We start from the raw sequence: 20068 nt of genomic DNA on the forward strand, positions 1-20068 counted from the left end.
CCTGCTGCGCGGGTAGCAGCTTTCTGCAGGCAGCAGCGGACGGGCTGTGTCTGCCTGCGCCCCAGCGGCTCCGCCGTCCCGGGGGAGCGGGAGGAGGGGGGGCGGGAAGGGGGGGTTAAAAATAGACTCCGATTCTCCTGAGAGGAGACATGGAGCCATTCCTGGCACATTTCCTCCTCATCCTGTCACGCTGCTTGCAAAACAATCCCAAGCGAGGAAGGGGCTGGCTCGTGGCCCCTGGGCAGGCTGCGAGGAGAAGCTGCCGGAAGGCGGCGGGGGCGGACGGGCAGCAGGGGCAGGGGCCCCGCGGCATCGCCATCGCTCGCCCCGACACCCACCGGGACCCCCCCAGTTCACACCAGCAAACACGAGACCCAGAGAGAGGGAGGCACCGGCACAGCCGCTGGGCCAGGGGCTGTTCACAGGGGAATCTGGGAGCCACTGCTTTTGGCTACAGGCCCCAACGTTAACTAAATTCTGGGAAATATTGTCCTCAGTCACCTGCGTGGGGTCAGATGTCTCCCCGGGACTTTGGAGCGATTAGCATACAAGCGTTACACTGTGGGAAACACGCTTGCCGAACCCACAGCAAGCCCAGCCCCGGCAATCTTCCTCGGAGATCACCGATCCTGGCAGGGAAACCCCAGCATGGGGAAGTGAAGGCCCAGTAAGGCAGCGATGCTCCTCTCGCAAAAAGCCGTGCCCCCAGCATCCCATTGCTGCACCCAGCGTCCCATCGTTGCCCCCAGCATCCCATTGCTGCACCCAGCGTCCCATCGTTGCCCCCAGCATCCCATTGCTGCACCCAGCACCCCATCGCTGCACCCAGCGTCCCACTGCTGCACCCAGCATCACGCTGCTGCACCCCACATAGTCACACCTCCTGCCCTGGCACCTTCTTTCCAGCCTTGATGCATTGAGCCCCATCCCCGCCTTACGAATGTGCTGGTGGGGCGCAGAGACCCCCCAAGGCTTCCCCGCGCAGAGGCACTGGCAGCCGTGCTGTCCTGGTGCCCAGAGCCCCCCGCGGCGCGTGTCCCCCGCACAGCCCAGCCGTCCCCAGCACGCCTCCCACCCGCCTTTCCCGCTGTAGACATAACAGGATTACACACGCCACGGGAGAGGCTCGCTCCCTGCACAGATAATTCCTTAAACTCCCAGACAAGAGCCAGAAGCGGGATCCCCGGGGCACGGGGCAGAGAAGGGGAGGGGGCTTGGATGCAAAAATGGGGATTAGGCTCCAGGGCTGGGATGTTGCCAGCTCCCTCTGCACAGATGTCCTCTCCTGTCTGGGACAGAGAGGGGACACATACCCAGACCCTGTGCTCCAGCCAGGTGCCACCATCAATGCCAAAACGAGCCCATGTGCCGGCACCGCCGGCCCTGGCAGGCGTCTCTGTGGCCGCGGTGGAGGCGAGCATCCCTGTCCCTGGGGGGCTGGCCTCACATCGGCTCTCACAGGATGTTGATATAAAACAACCGCCAGCCACCATGTCACCCGTGGCTGAGTGACGCGGGGGCAGCACAACAGGAACCCCGGGAAATTCCTTGAGGCTTCGGGGTCTGCTCCTGGGGTTTAGCACAGCGGGACCGTGCTTCCCGGCTCTCTGCTTTTTGGTGTCTTTAAACAGTTGGGAGGAGGAGCGGGGCTGGGCGCTGCGATGTGCTCCGGGGATGCGGGCTGTGCCCCTGCCACCAGCCTGGGCCCGGGGGGAACGGCGGGAGCTCATTCTGCAGCAGCCGTGTGTCTGGGTACGGGGTCCCAGCCAGCCCTTCTGCGAAGGACCCCCAGAAACACCCATTAGCCAAGGTGAGGGGTGGACACCATCCAAGGATGCGCGGGATCCCCCGACCAGGGGAAACAGGCACTTGACCTGCCGGCAAAGGGAAGGCAGTGAAGCACAGTCCTTCCTTTTAAAAGATCCTGAATATTAAAGGCAGGAGAGGTCACAGGCAGGTTACTGGCGACCAGCCCGTGCCTACTCAAGCACATCAGAAAGCAAAGCACGTGTGGGGCCGGCACCACTCCCAAAATACCCATCCCCTGGGTACCGCGGGAGCTCCCGTCCCCGGGCGCCCCGCGCCTCCGAGCCGGCTCCCCTCACCCATCCTGTTTACACACCTTGCTTTCCCAGCAGACGCGATCCCCAGCACCCAGCAAGGAACTGGGTGTGTGTGGTAGGGCTGGTCTGGAGAAAATAATTCAGGCAACAACAACAAAAAGGAAAGGAGGCGAGAGGAGGAGTAACCCTGCATTGAACAGGCCGGCCGGGGAGAAGCGTATGTAGGCACAGACACGTTTGGGTGTGTTTTCACCCAAAACCCTTGGCCAAACGCTCTGAAATCTGAACCAGACCTGAACTCCTTCAGAGCATCATGCCTCAAAGCCCGGTTCAAAGCAACCCCTTGGACACTGGGAATTTTCCACTCCTCATCCAAACGCTTCTTCCTCTGCAGCCCAAAACCTCGCTGTAAGCGCGGCAGCAATGGCAAACATTTACCTCCAACCAGCCGGCAAATATGGAAACGGGTTTGGTTTTGCATTTGGGGAAAATAATGACTTGAGGTGGAGAGATGGGGATCCAGAGCCGGACAGGAGAAGTCCGCCCTCCTCACTCATCAGAAGCATCCTATAGGACCTTGAATGCTAAAGGTGCGCTAGAAAAAAAATACATTTCAAAAGGAAAAAAGCCTAGACTGAGTAAATATCCTTACTAGAAACAAGTAAACCCCCAAACTGATGGACACCGCTTGGACTGCAGCAAACGGGAGAGGTATTCTCCCAAATGCGTTTTCAGTTCAAGCAGTATGAGACTATTTTGTTTTTCTTGCGTAGTTTTGTCATTTAAAGCCATTGTGTGTGACTATCTCTTGACCAAAATAAACTCTGTGCCTGTTTCTAAAAAAAAAAAAAAAAAATAGTTCTCAAAGCATTTCCCCTCTTGCCGCACCCATAAATTGCAGCTATTTTCTCTGTGTGTCCTTTGTTTAAACACAACGACCTCTATATATCTTATAAGATGCCCCATGGCAGTTGGGAGATCGGAAACAAGAGCTCTTCAGCAGCTAAAGAATTTGCAATGAAGCTCTTTTTCTTTCGCTAAACTATGAACCTGCGAGCCACAAAATTTGGATGGGAATTTTCCCCCAAGAGCAAGACATGTAGGGCAGGGCCACATGATCCATCTCAAGCGATCGAGTTATGCGGCTGTACGGAGCCATGTGCGTGCCTTCAGCTCTCCTCCGCGGCAGAGGAACACGCTTCAGCTGAAACCATTGCACAGAGACTAGAGCCAGCGGGGTTTGATCTGGCCTCAAGATAAGAAGCCTGAGTCTTGTTTTTCTGGCATGGTGCTCATCGCTGCCCTTTCCCTCAGCAGATGATACCTGCCTTTGCAAGATCTCTTTTGGATGCCGTCATCCCTGCTTCACAGGTGGGGAAACTGAGGTACAGGGAGAGCAATGCCCCCGAGGAGGCAGCAGCCCCGCGAGCAGACACAGGCGGCACAAGTAGGGTACAGCCTTCCGTGACCTTCACCAAGGTCACACGGGAAATTGGAGCCAAAGCTGGGAATAGATCCCGGGTATTGCAAGACCCAGGCTAGCACCTCAACTGCTGAATCAACCTTCCCTGTATTTTTTTTTCCCCCTCCTCACTCCATGACAGACGGCGCTTTTTTACTATTATTAATTTTCAATAAAGGAAGAAAACATCTGTATAAAACATTTGTCCCCATTCTCATCCGGCTGCATCAGACACTCAGACCAGTGCAGACAAGTACCAAATGTCCCTGGGCAGCTTTACTGCTGTTTTCCATCCCCTTGGCATTCTTGGGGCCAACAGCAGAAACCTCCAGTTTGGACCAGCAAACATCCATGTCGGGACGCGGCCCGGATGGACAGGTTAGATCCCCCGGGAGCTGTGGTTGCTGAACGCATCCGACCAACTTTCCTGTTGCATTTTATCACCCAGCGCACGGGACTCTTCAAGTGTTGCTGCTTGGCCGGGGTATGTCTGCAGCAGCCCGACAGCTAATAACAGCTTTTGCTGACACAGCAATATCAAGAAGGGCTGTGATTTTAACATTTCTAGACCACAAAATGTCCCAAAGCAGAAACTATTACAACAGCAAGAGGTGCTTTTTTCCCAGGATAGCTCATTTGTACCAGAATAAACTGTACCAGCAAAAGCTTTCGCCAGTATAATCTTCAGTTATGCTTAAGAGGCTTTGCCAGTAAAACTACAGTGACCTAGCTCTGCTGGAAAACCTTTTCTCGCATATCCAGGGAGTTTACTCAGCAGCTCGGTGGCTCGGCAGTCTGCTTCTGAGAGGGGAAGTTAAAAAAAACATATCTCAAAGCACAAACAGACTCCCAGACCCATGCTTTTCTGCAGCCGAGGAGGGTTGTGGACCCAGGACACAACCCCACAGCCCGTCCCAGTGGGATGAGAGGGGTCTGCAGGCACCCCCGGGCTCCAGGGAGCCGCCACGGTGCAAGCACCCCACGCACCCAGCCCTGACGCCAGCCGAGATTTGGAAAGCCGCCCGCACCCCCCTGCTTCCGCTTTTTTTTTTTTTTCCCCTTTTTTTTTTTCTTCTGCAGCACCTCTTCCTCCTTAATCAGAACGCAGATCAATTCTGGGTATTAAACAGCAGGAAATTCTAAATTTGGGTTGCCACTCCCTTCCTTAAGTCAGCCCTTCGTGTTAGGGCTTTGCACCGCTGTGGGGCCACGTTTGGAGGGAATCGGGACCAGCAGCTGAGATTAGGCTTTCGCTCTCAAGTGTCACTTTGGTGTTGACAAGGTTCAAAACTCTGACACTCAAATGCACGTGAATCTGCACAGAAATGCAGCGCACCGAGCACTGTTCCTTCTTTCGATGCCTCTGCGGGTGGTGAGTTTCCCTAAATAAACGTGGCAGTGAAAATCACTGTCCATTTGCTCTCATTCCTCAAAAGTAGTACAGAAATCTCCTCATGTGCTTTCCATCCAAGGAACCTCAACTGATGGAGGTTCCCACCTCCCCTCCTTTCTCCTTCCCCAGCACAGCAAACCACGGCACGGGATGCTGAGACCGACAGGCAGGCAGCAAATCTGGGCAGGGCACAAGGGTTCAACCATAGTTTTCATCTGAAAATTGCCATGGGAATATAGTGACCACAAGAGGTCAGGTCCTCACTTTTGTCCCTGATCAAAAACTGGAGCGAACAGAGAGCATGTTTACAGCGGATGAATTTAAATAGCCCCTGGCCTACAATCTTGAGTAAGTTTGCTCTCAATTTACACCAGCACAGCTGAGAACTGAAGCGAAGATGGAGCAAGAACTGCCTCTTCCCCTTCCAATGGTGGCTGCTGCTGCGGACCTGACAGCGCCTGACTTGGGCAAACTCAGGGAGACGACCTGTGCGGCACAGCGTGGCTGTTATCCCAGAAAACCACCCATGGCTCCAAGAAACAAGCATCATCTTGTGGCCCAAGCACATTAAACTGCATTTATAGCACTTTGCCCAGCGAGGAGAGGCAACCGACCCCCTTAAACCACCCGGGCGCCAGGCGCATGGCAGAGCCATCCCTGGGAACAGATGCCACAAGACATCAGAAGATGCAGTTGTACGTTATCCATACATCCCTTCTGAGTATCGCTGCCACAGCGACAGGCAAAAGGGTGTAGGAGCACTGGACCGCAGTGCAATCAAGCACGTTGGTCCTGAGCAGCTGTGATTTCACCAAAAAGTACCATGAACTGTTTTTTCTTTTTACACTTCTGGACTTGAGCACAAAGACAAACCCGAGAACATCCCTCTCAGACCCCCCCAAAGTCTGCACAGGGGACAGCACACAGAAATGTGTCATTTTGTGGGCATTTAAAAAATCACCACGTGCAGTTTCTCTTCAGGAACCTGCTCTGAGTTTTGGGAGAGTTCCTTCAGCCGCGCTCGGCACTTTCCCCTGAGAAGTGCTGGGCGACGCCACGGCGGTTCAAGCCGCTCGGGGACGGTGAGAAACTTGGTTTTGGCTGCTCTCTGCTCCTGGTGGGTTCTTCCTCCTGCCGGGTTTCACTTCGACCAAACTGAAACCTCAAAGCCACACGGCTTCTCACCCCCAGCTCCCCCCCTCCCGTCCGAGCCAGTCAAAACCCGCCGGCAAGACCACTCGGCACGGCAGCCGCCAAACCCAGCGGGGAGCAGAGGCGCGTTTCGGGGTTTCGAGCCCAGCATCAGGGTCCCCTTCCAGGCGGTTTTCTTGGCTGGAGGAAATTCAGCAGCGTGCTGCCAGCCCGGACCCTTGCAAGCGATCAACAGGCGTTAGCTGCTGCCTCCTGCCAGGATTTCACCTTACGGGGTTGACGGGCCATGGCATGAGATTACAGTGCCCACAAGCAGCTTTTCCACAGCACTCTGCACGCCAACCTCTCCTTCCCCCAGCCTGAGTCCCCACCGCCACCACTCAGGGAAACCTCTGCTCTCCTCCCAGAAGATGAAGGGGAAGAAGAAGTGCAAAAGCATCCCACCACCAGGCCACGGGACAGGGCGGATGCGGGCTCTCCGGAGTGGTACCCACCCCAAACCTCACGGCAGCGCTCCTCGGAGCAGGCAGCATCCCGACCCCACGGGGCAGAGCTGGGACACCTCTGTCCCTGCAGCTCTGACACCCGTTCTCCCTCTCTATCCTATTTTATTTTCTCCTCTGGACACAACTTTGCAGATAACATTGGACCTCCCCAGCACCAAGGGGAAGGACGATCGTGCGGTCACAGCCGTGGGCTCGGGCTGGCAAGCGCTGGGTGGCGTTTGGGGGCCTCTCCCCAGGCTTTGCCACTTCCGAGGCAACCTGCGTGGGTGACCACGGGCTCACCAATGTTCCCATTTTTTGGCAGCCCAGCTTAAAGCACCACGGGGTCCCCTTTGGGAGACCCTCACCCCTAACCCACGCCATCACCTGCCAGAGCCTGGATGCCCAGAGGTCTGGTGACCCCCCCACCGCAGGACCCACACCAAAAAACAGGGTGCTTCTGTTTGATGCTTCAGAGCTAGCATGGAGGCAGGGGAGCAGCCCCACTGCGGACACGTGTGTGCAGGAGGGGCACAGACCCCACACCGGGGCTGACAAAGCATGCTCAGCTCCAGCATGGGGGCTCATTTTGTCTTTTTTTTGCCTCAAAAACCCTATCCCACCCTCTCAGGAGCCCTGTAAAATCACAGCCTGCTCCCGGAGCCTCTGGCAGAGCCGGAAGCCCACAGGGGCTATTCCCGTCTCCGAGGGGGAAGGACTCAAAGAGGAATTTTCCAGAAGCTGTTCTCCCCGCGAGCTGCCGTGTCACCGGAGGAAACGCTTGCGAACGCCTCTTCCTCCGGCACTCCCCGGCTTCCTGCCCCGTGCAGACCCCCACCACCAACCGTCTCCCCCATCCGTGGAGGACCCGCCACCCGTGTTTCTTCGGTTTGAGGACACGGGGCAGCCTCCGAGCCCCCCTCGGCCGGAGCCGGGGCGGCGGGTGGAGAAGGCAAAAGCAGGAAGCGTGAGCAAGCGGGAGAGCGTGACACATGGAAAGTGTGAGGAGCCCCTTGGAGAGAAGGGAAAGGCAAATATAAAGGCAAAGCCAGGGGGAGGGGAGCGGGCAGCCCAGCTCGGCTCTCCCCCAGCCTGGCAGTAGTGGGTGGAGGGGGAGGGTGCACCCAGGCAAACAAGGATTCTGCTGATAAAGCAAATGTGACTCAATCACACGCTTGTGCAAAGATGTCACAACAGTCCTGAGAAATTACAGGCTCCTATTTCATCCCTCAAGGGCCAGCGCTGTCCTTGCTCTTACAATGCGCTCTGTTCTGCTGTCAGCGGCTCAGCGAGTGCCCCTAATTTACTGGCTGGGAACCCGCTGCAGGAACCGGCAATAATAGGTGCAGTGTAGTGCCGCTGCCAGGGCTCCTGGGCTGGCAGCGGGGCCGGGGAGACGCCTGCTGAAGCACTCGACGCGGCGGCTCTTTTGAGCTCGTGCCATTGCAGTCAGAAGCAGCCCGAAGCGGGGGCTCGCTGTCCCCTCCAAGCCCCGCGCTTTTGGGGCACAGGCGTTGCCTGGCATATGCCAGCGGGAGGGGGGCAGCTGCCCCCAGCCCAGCTCCCTGCCCCAAACACGGTGGTGTTAGCAGCCCCTGCGCAAACCCCACCTGGGGTTGCATCTCTCCATCTTCTGGGGTGTCCCCACGCACCCCCAAAAGGGAGGCTTGAGGCTTGAGGGGCCCAGACCTCACTGCCAAAGCACAAGGGCTGAGCCCCCAACACTGCAATCGTCCTCTGCCACTAATCTTCCCCAAACACAGCCAGGAGCAAACCAGGCCACGCCGAGAGGGGACTTGTACCTGCTGGCACCCTTCCAGCCTCCAAGGAGCATCGGTGAAGCCAAAACAGCAGCAAAAGATGCCAGCAGAGGGGAAGATGCTCCCTCTGTTCTGCAGAGCTGGAGGGCTGCACCCAGGGGTCCCTTCAGCCCTCCCCGATGGGCATCACCAGCGCGGGTACGTGGCGGCGGTGGCACCTGGGTGCTTCCCCACATCTGCCATCCCGTCCTGGGAACCGGGGAGCTCGGCTTCGAGCTCCTCTTTCTCCCCACAAACGCTGACCTTCGCAGCCTCTCCGACTCCATCCCGTTCTCCGAAAGGAGCATGGTTAGAGCAGAAGCGCAGTGGTCCCGCAGGTTGCTGAAGCTCATTATGGCCTTTTAATTACATTCAATTGCAGTTTTATGGGCTTACGGGCAAATTGGAAGTGATCTAATTGCCCTTGAGGGGGTGCTACGCTCTGAGCTATGAAAAACCAAGCAGGATCCAGTGAGACGCAAGGGGAGCTCGAAAGCATTAGGCTCGCTCTAGCAGAAAGAGGAGAAGTTTCGTCTCACGTCGAAGCTCCCCCAGGACCCCGCGGTAACGAGCTGCACACGTGGCACGTGCCGGGCCCGCCGGCAAACCCAGATCACACACTGCCCCACTGCCGCGGCTCGTCCCACCCGCTGCCCCCCAGCACCCAGGTCCCATCCCCACGCGGGGCGCCGGGCGGGAGCATGGACGTGGAGAGGAGACGGGTCTCACACCTGGAGCTAAGCAGGCTCCTCTCCTGGGGAAGCTGCTGCCTTGAGCCCTAAAATACTCCTCTCCAAAGCAGGCAGGGAAAGAAGCAGCCAAAAGAGTGCAATGAGGTGGTGCTGAGAGCTCAGGTAAACGGGAGCTCCTGGCTCTGAAATGGGGCTGCCGGCCCACGCCGTCAGAGGGGAAGCTCCGCTCCTCACAAGACATGCCCGTGCCCGGGTTACAGCCCGCCGTGGGGCTCACAGCCCAGGGGATTCAGTGATAAATGTCCCCGCTTCTTCCCACAACATTAACCCTTCAGACGTGCGGCTGCCCTGCCCTGCCTCCAGCTGGGGAGGGGACCCAGCAGCTCTCCGTATTCTCCCTCCAGGAGATCTGGGATGAGCCAAGACCAGGAGCGGGAGCAGCCCGGCGGCTCTCCCTGCCACTGCTTTTGAGATCTGTGGGCTAAAACACGTGTTCCCCCCTCGCCGATGGGTCCTAGTGGTGCAGAGCCCCAGGACGCCGGGGGAAGTGCTCCGTCTACCCTGGTTTTGCTAATTACGGGGATTGATCGGAGGCGCTGGCAGGAGTGACAGCACCTCCACTCTTCCCAGTTGCTCTTCTGCTCCCATCTGCGGTCAGCGTTGAGAGCAACTGCCAGCCCACATCGCTTTAAAATGTCCTACACTAAGTGTGCAGGATCCATCCGATGGGACAAGCTCCCTCCTTGGGGTCTGAGACGGCAGCAGGAGGTGAGAGGGGAAGGAGACGGCCGTGTATTGCGGATCCCCTTCTGCGTCTGGCTTCCAGGAACAGCGGCCTACAAACCACCGGCCAGACGGATTATATTACGGTGCTGTGCGCACGCATTAATCCAGATTTGAGATAATTACAGTCATTCACTTGGCGTAATGGGCTTTAACTGATCCAAGGTGGCTGGCGCTGGTGCTCACCGCCAGCATGCATCTGGCATCCCAACACCCCGAAGCTGCGCTGCCACAGGCCGCACCATGACCAGCAAAAGGCAACACCGCTAACTGGTTTTCCAGAAAACCAGTTTTCCGGAAAATCAGTTATGGCAGTTTTTCTTAGGCGATACTGGATGACAGCAGGTGACTGCAAGGCTACATGGGTCTGCCCATGTCTCAACTGAGACTCAGCAGGCCTGGCTTGGGCATGAGGTGTCATCTGGTCAGGAGACATCTCATGAGCATCCAAGTGGGATGAGCCATCCCTCCAGAGAGCTTCGCTGCTGGGAGCTGTGCAAGGGCAGCCCATGGGAACATCCTTTTCTGAGTCTCCTTGGAGAAATGCCCACCTCCCAGCCCGTGCTTGGTGGTAGGCTGGTCAACAGGCCCCTGGAGGTCCCTTCCCACCAGCATTTTTGTGCCTTAATGCTCACAGAGCACACAGAGCTGGAAAACCGGATGGACAAAGGATCCTGGGGTCCGAAAACAGCCATCCCTTCCCATCTCAGCTCCTTCTCCACATCTCCACCGATGACTGGAGCACACTCTGGAGCAAGCCAGTTGCCTCAGGGACAAACCACCCACTTTGTGCACCGCAGCTGGAGGTCCAGGAGAAAGAGCCTGAGAACGGGGTGCCTACCCAGGAAGGTGCCTGACAAGATAGGGAAGGCAGCTGCCAGAGCCACGTCACCTTCAATAAAAGCAAGTTCCCTCTGGAAACTAGATGGCATGCACCGTTTTTCAAGAGAAAGAAGCTGCCTCCGGTCCTACGTGACCCCCCTGGGTTCAGTACCACACGCTGGGCAGGAGGGAAGGTTTAAGCCCCCTCGCCACCAGCCGCGTGCTGGAGGGACGGGCAGGCAGGGTCGGTGGGTTGCTCCCCCTCCTTGGGGCAGAGAAGAGGCTTGGGAAAGCCTCCCCCTGAGGGCAGGCTGCAGCCAAGGATGGTCTGCCTGCAAGCTGCCTTTGGGTTTGAGTTTCTGGTTCGAGTCCAAAGCTAATTAGGCTGTGCCAAGTCCAATCAGATAGCCTCAGCTAATTGAGCTCGGCATAGCCGGGTCAATGTCCAGCGGGTCTCCGCGTTCCAGGCATTTTGTCAGCCCGCAGATAACTGCCAGGGCCTGGGAAGGGGAAGGACCCTTAAAAATTATTCGCTTCATGTACAGCCAGAGCCTTTCCCTGCCGGAGCTGCATACAGCCCCAGGTTAACTCCTTGGACACTGCCAACATCGTCCTCGTGCCTGAGGAACCCCAACGGATGAAAATGCCCCAACGCCAGAAGTGCCCCAGAGCCAAAAGTGAGCAAGAGGAGGATGAAATGGGGGACTGTCCACCACGCTCTGGTGTGCATCTCTCACGGTGTCACCCTAAGAATAGGTGCTTGGTGAGCCACGCCGCACACCATACATCACCAGGGCAGCAGACCCACCAAACCACACAGCAAGAGCAAACCAGCTAAATTCCCAGCCACACGGCTACTGAAAAATGCGACACTAACACGGTGCACTGTGTGCTCCATGCTCTCCGCACAGATACCAACACCTCCTCCAAAGCTGGCTTAGATGCGTCTGCACCAGACTGCAGCCTCCAGTCTACAAAAGCAGGGCTTGCCCAAGCTAAGACCACGGCTCTGTGAGCAAACACGGCCGCCGGCACAGGGTCAGCAGCGGCTCCCAGACGTGCCTGGGCATCACGACCTGGCTGTAGTCAGACGAGGAGCACGAAGGGGGACCGCAGGGCAGCCAAGCACTGGTCTCAGGGAGAGCAGCGAGGAAGATGTAGCGAGTGCCAGGGTGAGAAACGAGCTGGACGGGAGCGCTTTGCCCCCATGAGCAGGTTGGAGCTGTGGAAAGCCCCGCACAGACCCATGGCCAGATGCACAGTTGAACCCAGCAGCTCAGGCTGCTCCGGAGGCCGCAGGCACGTTTACTCCCACCTGCCGAGTATCCACCGTGCCTTCCCGGAGCAGAAGCAACTGCACCTGAGGGCAGAGAGCGGGGCAGAAGAGCGGAGAGGAGAAGGGCTTTGAGGAAGGCTCCAACGAGCCCTTCCTCGGGCGGTTATCAGCCCTGCTGCGGAGCTCTGCCAGCTCCCGACTTCTACGGCAGATTACGGCAAGGAAAATGACAACGTCCAGCTCCCTAAAAACCAGGTACTTCCTTTTTATCCTCTAACCCTGCCTTTGCTTTCAGGTCAGAGCATCATCCACCTGGGCAGGAAGATGGCAGCCTCGATCTCTGCGACAGCAGCAGGAACCGCGAGTGCAATCCCCGCGTCCGCCCCCTCCACCGCCGGCTGCTGGGGAAAGGCTGTTCCTCTTCAGCTGACAAATAGATGAGACGTTTCATTAATAAACCTCAGCTTCTCCTAACACTTCTGATTACGATCTCTCTGTTTGGATCCGTGCTCATATTACACGTTCGTCTCAATTATATATTCCCTTCTCTTTAAATCCCCACTTATCTCCTTTACCACGTAAATCACAGAGTGGGCTCTCTCTGAGTTTTTTTTTTTTTTTCCTTCCTGCCTGCCTGCCTAACTTTCCCTGCTCCAACAGCAGTTAGAAAATAAACAGCAATTTAAATTGCAGCGTGTCCAGGTAGCCTCTGAGCTCATCTCCCAGCAAACCCATCCAAGGGGGCCGACATCAGTCCCACCGAACCCCTCGCGAGCGCTCGCCTCCAGCCCCACTGTGTTTGCAAAACACTTTTATTTACTTCTTGCTCAGCGTGGGCCAAATCCTTATTCAGGCTTCACTGGGGACATCTCCCCTGCGAGGTCCGAGGTCCAGCCCGAGCGGAGCATCGCTGCGCTGGGTTCCGAAACCCGGGCTGGCGCGGCAGCACAGGGAGAGCCCAGGCTGGCTCCCCTCCCCACTGCCCCACATCCCTCTGGCAATTAAGGCAATTGCTTGCATGGAAACCTAATTATATTAGGGAAGTACTTTGTAATTTTTAACTGTTCTGCTGGTGGCTCGGCTCCCTCCCCCTCCTGCATACCAGCAGCGCTAGGCAGAAGTTGCAGTGCTGGATTCCCCTCCTCTTCCGCCGCTGCTTCTAAGGGCAAAAGCAAGGAAGAGGAGCAAGATGGTTTGATGGGCAGGCAGCGGGCTGGGACTTGGGTGGTGGCCCAGGTGGCCCTGGGTGAGCCGGGGAGCCTCCAACTGCCCTCCGGCCCTGCAGCAGTTTGGCTGCCAGGTTTGCATGGGATGGCTGTGCCTTGCAAGCATAGACACCCAGCCCTGACATGTGGTGGCTTCTCGATGCCACCGTGAGAAAGATGCCCTACAGTCCTCTGCTTGACACCCGCTGCACCAGGCAGGTGGTCAGCCCCTGGCGTGATGTTCACCTCAACTGCAAATTCAACACCCCAGTCATTATAAGGTTTTGGAGTACGCTGGATCCCCCCCATGTATCTCCATCCTCCCCTGGTCACTGCTTGTGCATAAAAGCCCAGGTGGGCAAGAGCACAGTAGAGGCACCACTACGCAGAGACCAGGAGCTCCCACCAGGCACCCACCCTGCGCCCAAGGCACCTTGGAAAAAATAACATTCCCAGGAGCATCTTGGTCCTGTTTGTACAGGGATCATGGGCAGCAGAGCCAACCATGGAGAGAGTGCTGCGCCATGGAGAGCTTTGCACTGTGGAGAGCTTTGCATGATGGCAAACTTTGCACCAGAGAGCTTTGCACGATGGAAAGCTTTGTACCATGGAGAGCTTTGTATCACGGAGAGCTTTGCACTATGGAGAGCTTTATACCACGGATTGCGTTGCACTATGGAGAGCTTTGCACCACAGAGCGTGCTGCAGGAGCCCCTCGTGCCGGCTCCCCTCCGCAGGCACCCCCAGCCCCAGCTTACCTGGGGGCCGGCAGGCACACGAGTCTCCGCCAGCCCGGCCCTGACCCCCCGGTTCCCATGCCCGGGGCTGGCCCGGCCGCCGACTGCGCCTTTAAGAGGCGAGGAGGGGAGCATGATGGCCGGCGTTTTCCGAAGGACCATTAATTTGCCAGTGTCACATGCTTCGCAGCTGCAGCCTGGCAGTGATTTATATGCCTCTGAAGTTCATCAGAGGGAAAAGTACTTTCCAGGCACAGCGTATCCCCCGTCCCCTCTCTCTTCTTCACTGGCGCGAGCTGCCCGCATCCAGAGCTTGGCCAAAAAAACGAGGCCCCATCCATCACCCCTGCGTGTCACCCCCTGCCCTCGCCACCCAGCCCGGGCACTCCCCCTCTCCCCGGCATCTGCAAGCAAAAGAAAACTTCCTCTGCCTTCCTCGCCTCCATGACCCACCAACGAGAAAGCCATTAATTAATAAGGGGCAGTGCTGATCCGGCTCCTCCGCCGGCCAGGGGGCTGGCGAGCCCCCTCCTCCCCATCCCTGGGCCCTATAGCCAAAATAAACGGCAGGCAGAAGGCGGGCGTCCCCTCCTCCTGCCGCCACCCCCTTGCACGCCGTCCTCCGGGGAGGTTCAAAAGTTCAAGATTTTCACATTTCCCTAACGTTATTTCAGGAAATTGCTGGAGAAAGGAAAGACGGCACTGCCGAAAAAGCAATCCGCGTGTGGATATAATAGTACACATAATCCAGAGGCAGGACTCGGTGTGCGCCAGGCGTGGTTCGGAAGGAGCCCCATCCCCACCCTGCACGGTACCAGCCTTTTATTTTTTGGCTCGGGAGCTGTCTTGCACACCGCTGACTTTCATAGAGTTATTCCTAAAGCAACACCGAGAGCAAAGCCCGGGCTCACCCACCGCCGCTCCAAAGCAAAGCAGCCCCAGCGGTGGCAAACGCCGGGAGATGCTGCCACAAGGACCACGGGTCGGCCCCGGGAGCCGCAGCGCTCAGAGCACCAGCACTTACCGAGTCGTAGCGGCTGGTTTGGTGGCGATGCTGCCAAGTGGGTTCAAAGCATCACCAAGAGCATCACCCCGGGCGCCAGGCGTGCCGGCCCAGCAACGTGGGTGCCTGGGTCCCGGGTCCCCAGGGAATTGCAGCTTGGCCCCACATGTGCACAGGGCTCCCTGCAAACACCGTCACCAGCCCTGATGTGCTTTTGGGTTCCTTTCTTCCTTCCTCTCAAAAGCCTTCCAATTTCACGTTTGCACAAACCTCAAAAGTTGCTCAAAAGCAACTGAGTCGCACCTGGGTTTTCATCAAAACCAGGTTAAACTACAGCCTTTGCTGAAGGTTCATGGGAAAGGTTCATAAAGCTACTGAAACTCTTGGCGAACCTGAATTTGGGGTTATAATGAAATATGAAACTTGACTACTTTCATGTGGTTTGGGGTTTTTGTTGCAAAACAGTTGGTGTAGCAGCTTTGGGCGAGAGCACGACAATCTAGTACACAACAGTGTGTCTACAGGAGCGAGGAATTCAGATACACCCCGGCAGCATTTGGCTGGCAAATGATTAACTCTTATTTGAAGCTATCTCATTAGCCTGCGGGCTGGATCTGTGCCACCGCATGCTCGGGGACATGGGGCAGAGCTCTCGGTGCTGGCAAGGACCCAAGGCAGGAAGATCACCTTGCACCATCGCACCGGTGCGGCTCCGGCAGCGATGGAGCCGCGGTCATGGCAAGAGCCCGGCTCTGCCGGCACCTGCCGCACGGACGTGCCGTAGCACGCCGAGACGTGCCCCAGGGAGACTGCTGACAGCTACCCGTGGGAGCTGGGGGATCGCACCCATCGCACTCCCGAGCTCTGTCTCATTCAAACAGGGCACTGCACGCCTTTCACTGCGAAGGGCAACCTTGGCTGATGGCAAAGAGGGGCTGGGAAACCTTCACGCCCAAGTATGGCTTCGTTCCTTCCAAGTACGCAGTCGGGGGGTTGGTTTGCTCCGCGCTTTTCTAAGTTTGCTGAGTTCTTGTGACATTTGGAGTTGGAGCTTCTGCTTTGGGTCTACTTTGGATTGTGCTCTGGCCTCACCATCCTGCAGCATTGTATAGAGATGACCTGAACCTTGGTAAGACCTTACCTACACCGTAAGGTCAACCAAGGGGGGAGGAGGAAGAGCAAGCTTGCCCACACCAGCACCATTGCCTCCAGTTGGAAAGTAGTGACAAAGTGATGAAGACAACACCTTGAAAATGAGCAGCATAAGCATCCCAGATTATCGATTTCCTTGAAGGAATGCGATTCTCCCTGATGAGCTCTTCCCAGGTATCCATCACCCTCAGCCTCCATGAACCCCTTGCACTTGATCTCCGAAAGCAAGCTCCCCTCAGGGTCTGGAGGGTTCCTAGCCATGACAGAAAGTGGCTGACACATCTAAGGAGCTTTCTGAACATGAGGATGGCACCTGAAGTCTGCGTACGTGCGAAGATGGTACACTGGGCAAGCAACCGCTAACGACGGTGAAAAAACTGCCTGCATCCCTGGTCCCACTGAGACGCAGTGTGAACGGGTCCTCCTGCGCTCCCGCGACCTGCTGGCATCACCCAGACCACCGCAGGCGGGAAAGAACTGTGACAGATCAATGTCTGCATTTTCACACCTGCCCTTCAGGCTCTGCACGGCGTCCGTGGCCGGGAGGGAGCTGGGACGGTGTGGGAACAGGGCCAGGCTGCTGACGGAGCTCCGGGCACTGGGCATGGCCTCCGAGAGAAAACACATCCCAAAGGAGAGAGCGGGACATCCAGCCCAGGTGCCCAGAGGTCGACCGGAATCCAGGACATTTGGAAGGCCGATGAAGGAAGTTTATATTAATTACAGAAATGCTCTAATACCCTGGGAAAGCCACCAACCCTGAAATGTTGTGCAAACACGGCACTGTTCTTCCTAAGCCACTGTCCCCTTCTGCACGCCGGCACCCAGCTCGCTCAGCGCGGCTCAGCCCCGCGCCACCGCAGCCTCCGCTGTTCCACCCACCTCTGCCAGGTCTCAGCCCCCTCACTCCCACCTCCTCCTATTTACATCCCTGGGCCGTTTTTTCCCCCCTCCCTTATACATTTTAAAGCTGCCCATTTTAATGTGCTGCTGAAAATCCCCAAGACACCCCAGGTAGGTTTATGGTTGCACAGAAACCGGCTGACACTGGGGCCAAGAAGCAGCACTGGGACGTTGGGTCACTTTCTGAACATGGCCCAGGCTAGGAAGGGATTAAATTCATTCATATCTAAACAATAATAATAATGTCATTTTTGCAGTGCAGTTCTTTCAATATAGGCTGATTAATGTATTTGTAACGAGCGATGGTAAAGATTTTCAAGCCATCTAATTAGAAGGCCATTTCCTTTCCAGACATGCCCAAGTCCCTTTGGAAAAGGAAACGTGGCCCCCAAAGCTACCTCGGTGCTGTGGAAACGCTGCCCTGTGTCCTGAAGATTAATCGGACTCTCAACTTCCCCGGGGCACCATTTGCAATCCCCAGTCTCTGATATCCCGGAGCCACCTCCTTGGTGCCTCACGCTGAAGTCTAGCGGCAGCCGGCATCGCGCAAGCTCTGCTCCAAAAAGCACCGAAAATCCCAGGGAGGTGCCGGCACACAGAGCCGTCCCAGCTCACGGCGGCAGCGATGGGGCCAAGGGAGAGTCAAACGCGATGGGGAGGAGAAAGGGACGATGCCACCTCGCACGCACCCATGCAAGGGATGCGCACGTGGGGCAGCTCATCCTATGCATCACGGCGCCCACCACCCGTGTTGATGTCCTTTTCCGTTCGTGTCTGGCATTCCCAGAAAACACTAACTTCATTATTGATTTGTGCTCGTTTGTCATTTTTATAACCTGGCCAGCACTTCTACTGAAGGCCGTGACTAATTCCACTTCCCCAGGCTGGAAGGGGCGAGAGCCTTTAACTCTTTCAGGACGGGCTCTGCCGACTCGCTCCCCACCCGCAGGGCACCGACAGAAACCCCTGGGTGTTCGGCAGGGGAGCGGGCAGGACTGAGCCGAGGAGCGAGAGCGGCTCAATGCAGGTTGATCAGGGCTGTGCTGGGTTTTGCAGCACCCTCCTGTTCCTTTCTCAACCCAAAACAGCTGGAGCAGAAAGGCAAACGTTCCGGTAGCTGAGACGGGGCTGAGTGACGCTCGCTGCTGGCAGTAGAGAGTTTGGGGAAAAAATGGTCTTTCCACCCATTACTCTTATGCCAAAACAAACCGCCTCCTGCCCCGGTTTGGAGGTGAGCTGCACCCCGACGCAGCCTGTCCGATCAGAGTGCAGATCTAAGAGGAGGGCAGGTTTGCCTGCCAGCACCGGTGAGCATCCAGCCCTCGACACGCACCCACGGGGTCGGCAAACCAAGCCAGCCGTGTGTCCATCCACCACCCTGGGAGTCACAGGGACCTCCCCGGCCCAACTGTCCCTCCTGGCCAGCAGACCCCGTGCCAGCAAAGCCCCGGAGAAACCAGTGCCAAGGAGAGGAAACACCCGATGGCTGCCTCTCCCAGCAAGCTCCCGGTCCCCGACCCCCCACAGGCAGCGAAGGCCACCCAAGCCCTGCCAGCAATCGCTGCCTGCGCAGCCCCAGCCATGCTCATGGAGAGGTTATCCTCAACAGGGCACGAGGAGCACCTCCTGCTCACGTAGCACGGGGCTCCCTCCAAACCTTGAGCTGCTCATGCATCCTCAAGTGCCTTCTCGTCAAAAGAAAAACCGGTAGCGAGACTTAGTCCTGGCCTTGGCACACTCCGCTCCTTGGGGTCCAGCAAACAGAGGGAACAACGATAACTCCTAAGTGACTCTCACAAATATCTACATACAAATTAAACTCCAAATATTTTAGGCAGGTTGGAATAAAGCCTGTCCATGGCAATGGGGAGAATGTGCCATGATGTGGGGGGACGCTTGCCCTCCCCAGCTGAGCAACCAGCAACCACCACGTACCAGGGGAAAACCCCCAAGTGCTGGGGAGGTTGATGGGACCAGGTCTCCTTCCCCCCTTCCAGGCACTTCCCAGAAAAGAGTCAGGATCGAACTCCCAGAGGAGAAGGTCCATTGAGTTAAAGGCAGCAGATGCCGTTTCCGAGGGGTGGGATATCGGGAGCACCAAACACGACATCTGCAATTATGGAAAGCCAGATAAAGAAAATCAAATCTCATGCTTCAGGGCACGGGCTGATGAGTACAAGGGTCAGGAAGGAATTTCTCTCCCCTTACAGAGCAGTGCACAATTGGGTCAGTGCATTACCAGGTGGCACAAGTCCTTGATTGTTTTTCCCTTTCCTTTTTGAAGCCCTGCAATCTCACCGTTGTCAGAAGAGCTGTATCTGAGGGAGCAATGGCTTAACCTGGTGTGGCAGAGCCGATGCTTCTCCTATCACCCACCTTGCTAAAGATGAGCATCCCTAGTCCCAGCTGAAAGACCGCATGAGGACCTCGCTCAAAGCCAGTCCTTTTGCCTTGCTGTTCTGACACCAGTCTGCAGTCCCGCCTGCCCCCTCTCAGCCTTAATTACTTCTACTACAATCATCTAAATTACAATAAAAACTCCTCTGAGTAAGGACCTTTTCTTCCCCTGTGTTTGTAAAGCGCTGTGTACACCTCCGGCACTATTCAAATAATAAGCAGTAGTAATAAAACTTGCAATGTTGGCTTAGAAAATAACTGCGCTGGAAAAGGGGCCGAACGGAGAGACGCGAGCAAAGAGCGCCGATGGTTTTGCTAACAGAGGTCGGGAAGCGTTTGCGGTAACAGCGGTTGCTCTCACTTTACACTGCGTCCAGCATCCTTTCTCTTCCCTAAGCAACTTCCCTCTGCTAAAACTTGCTTCGCTGGGAGGATCTAACCACAGGGAAGAGGCTTGAGTTTCAAATTAAAACAAAGCGAGCAAACAAATGCAAAGATGGTCCATAACATGTGTCTATCTGCATTCGACCCTTGCTAAGCCAGGCGCTGCCAAACCGCATGCTTCATAATCCGGACAAACAGTTATTGGTCTTTTCCCGCTGCCAAGCAGCTATTTAGCAGCGACTCGGCGTCACCAAGGGTGGCATTTTTAAACATGCTCTATATCGGTCTTATTCTACGCCTGCTGCAGCCAGCAGCTTTCCATCAACCCCAGGAGAGCACTTTGCAAATCCTATCAAACAG

The 20068-nt window shown here is 56.6% G+C and overlaps 1 protein-coding gene across 2 annotated transcripts in view; it reads right to left on the reverse strand.

Annotated features, from left to right (window-relative positions):
• Positions 1-20068, reverse strand: part of RXRA (retinoid X receptor alpha) — a 119600-nt gene that overhangs the window by 42655 nt on the left and 56877 nt on the right. The window lies entirely within an intron of this gene.

The sequence above is a fragment of the Platalea leucorodia genome (genome assembly GCF_965183815.1).
Source record: "Platalea leucorodia genome assembly, chromosome: 15".
Lineage (NCBI taxonomy): Eukaryota > Metazoa > Chordata > Aves > Pelecaniformes > Threskiornithidae > Platalea > Platalea leucorodia.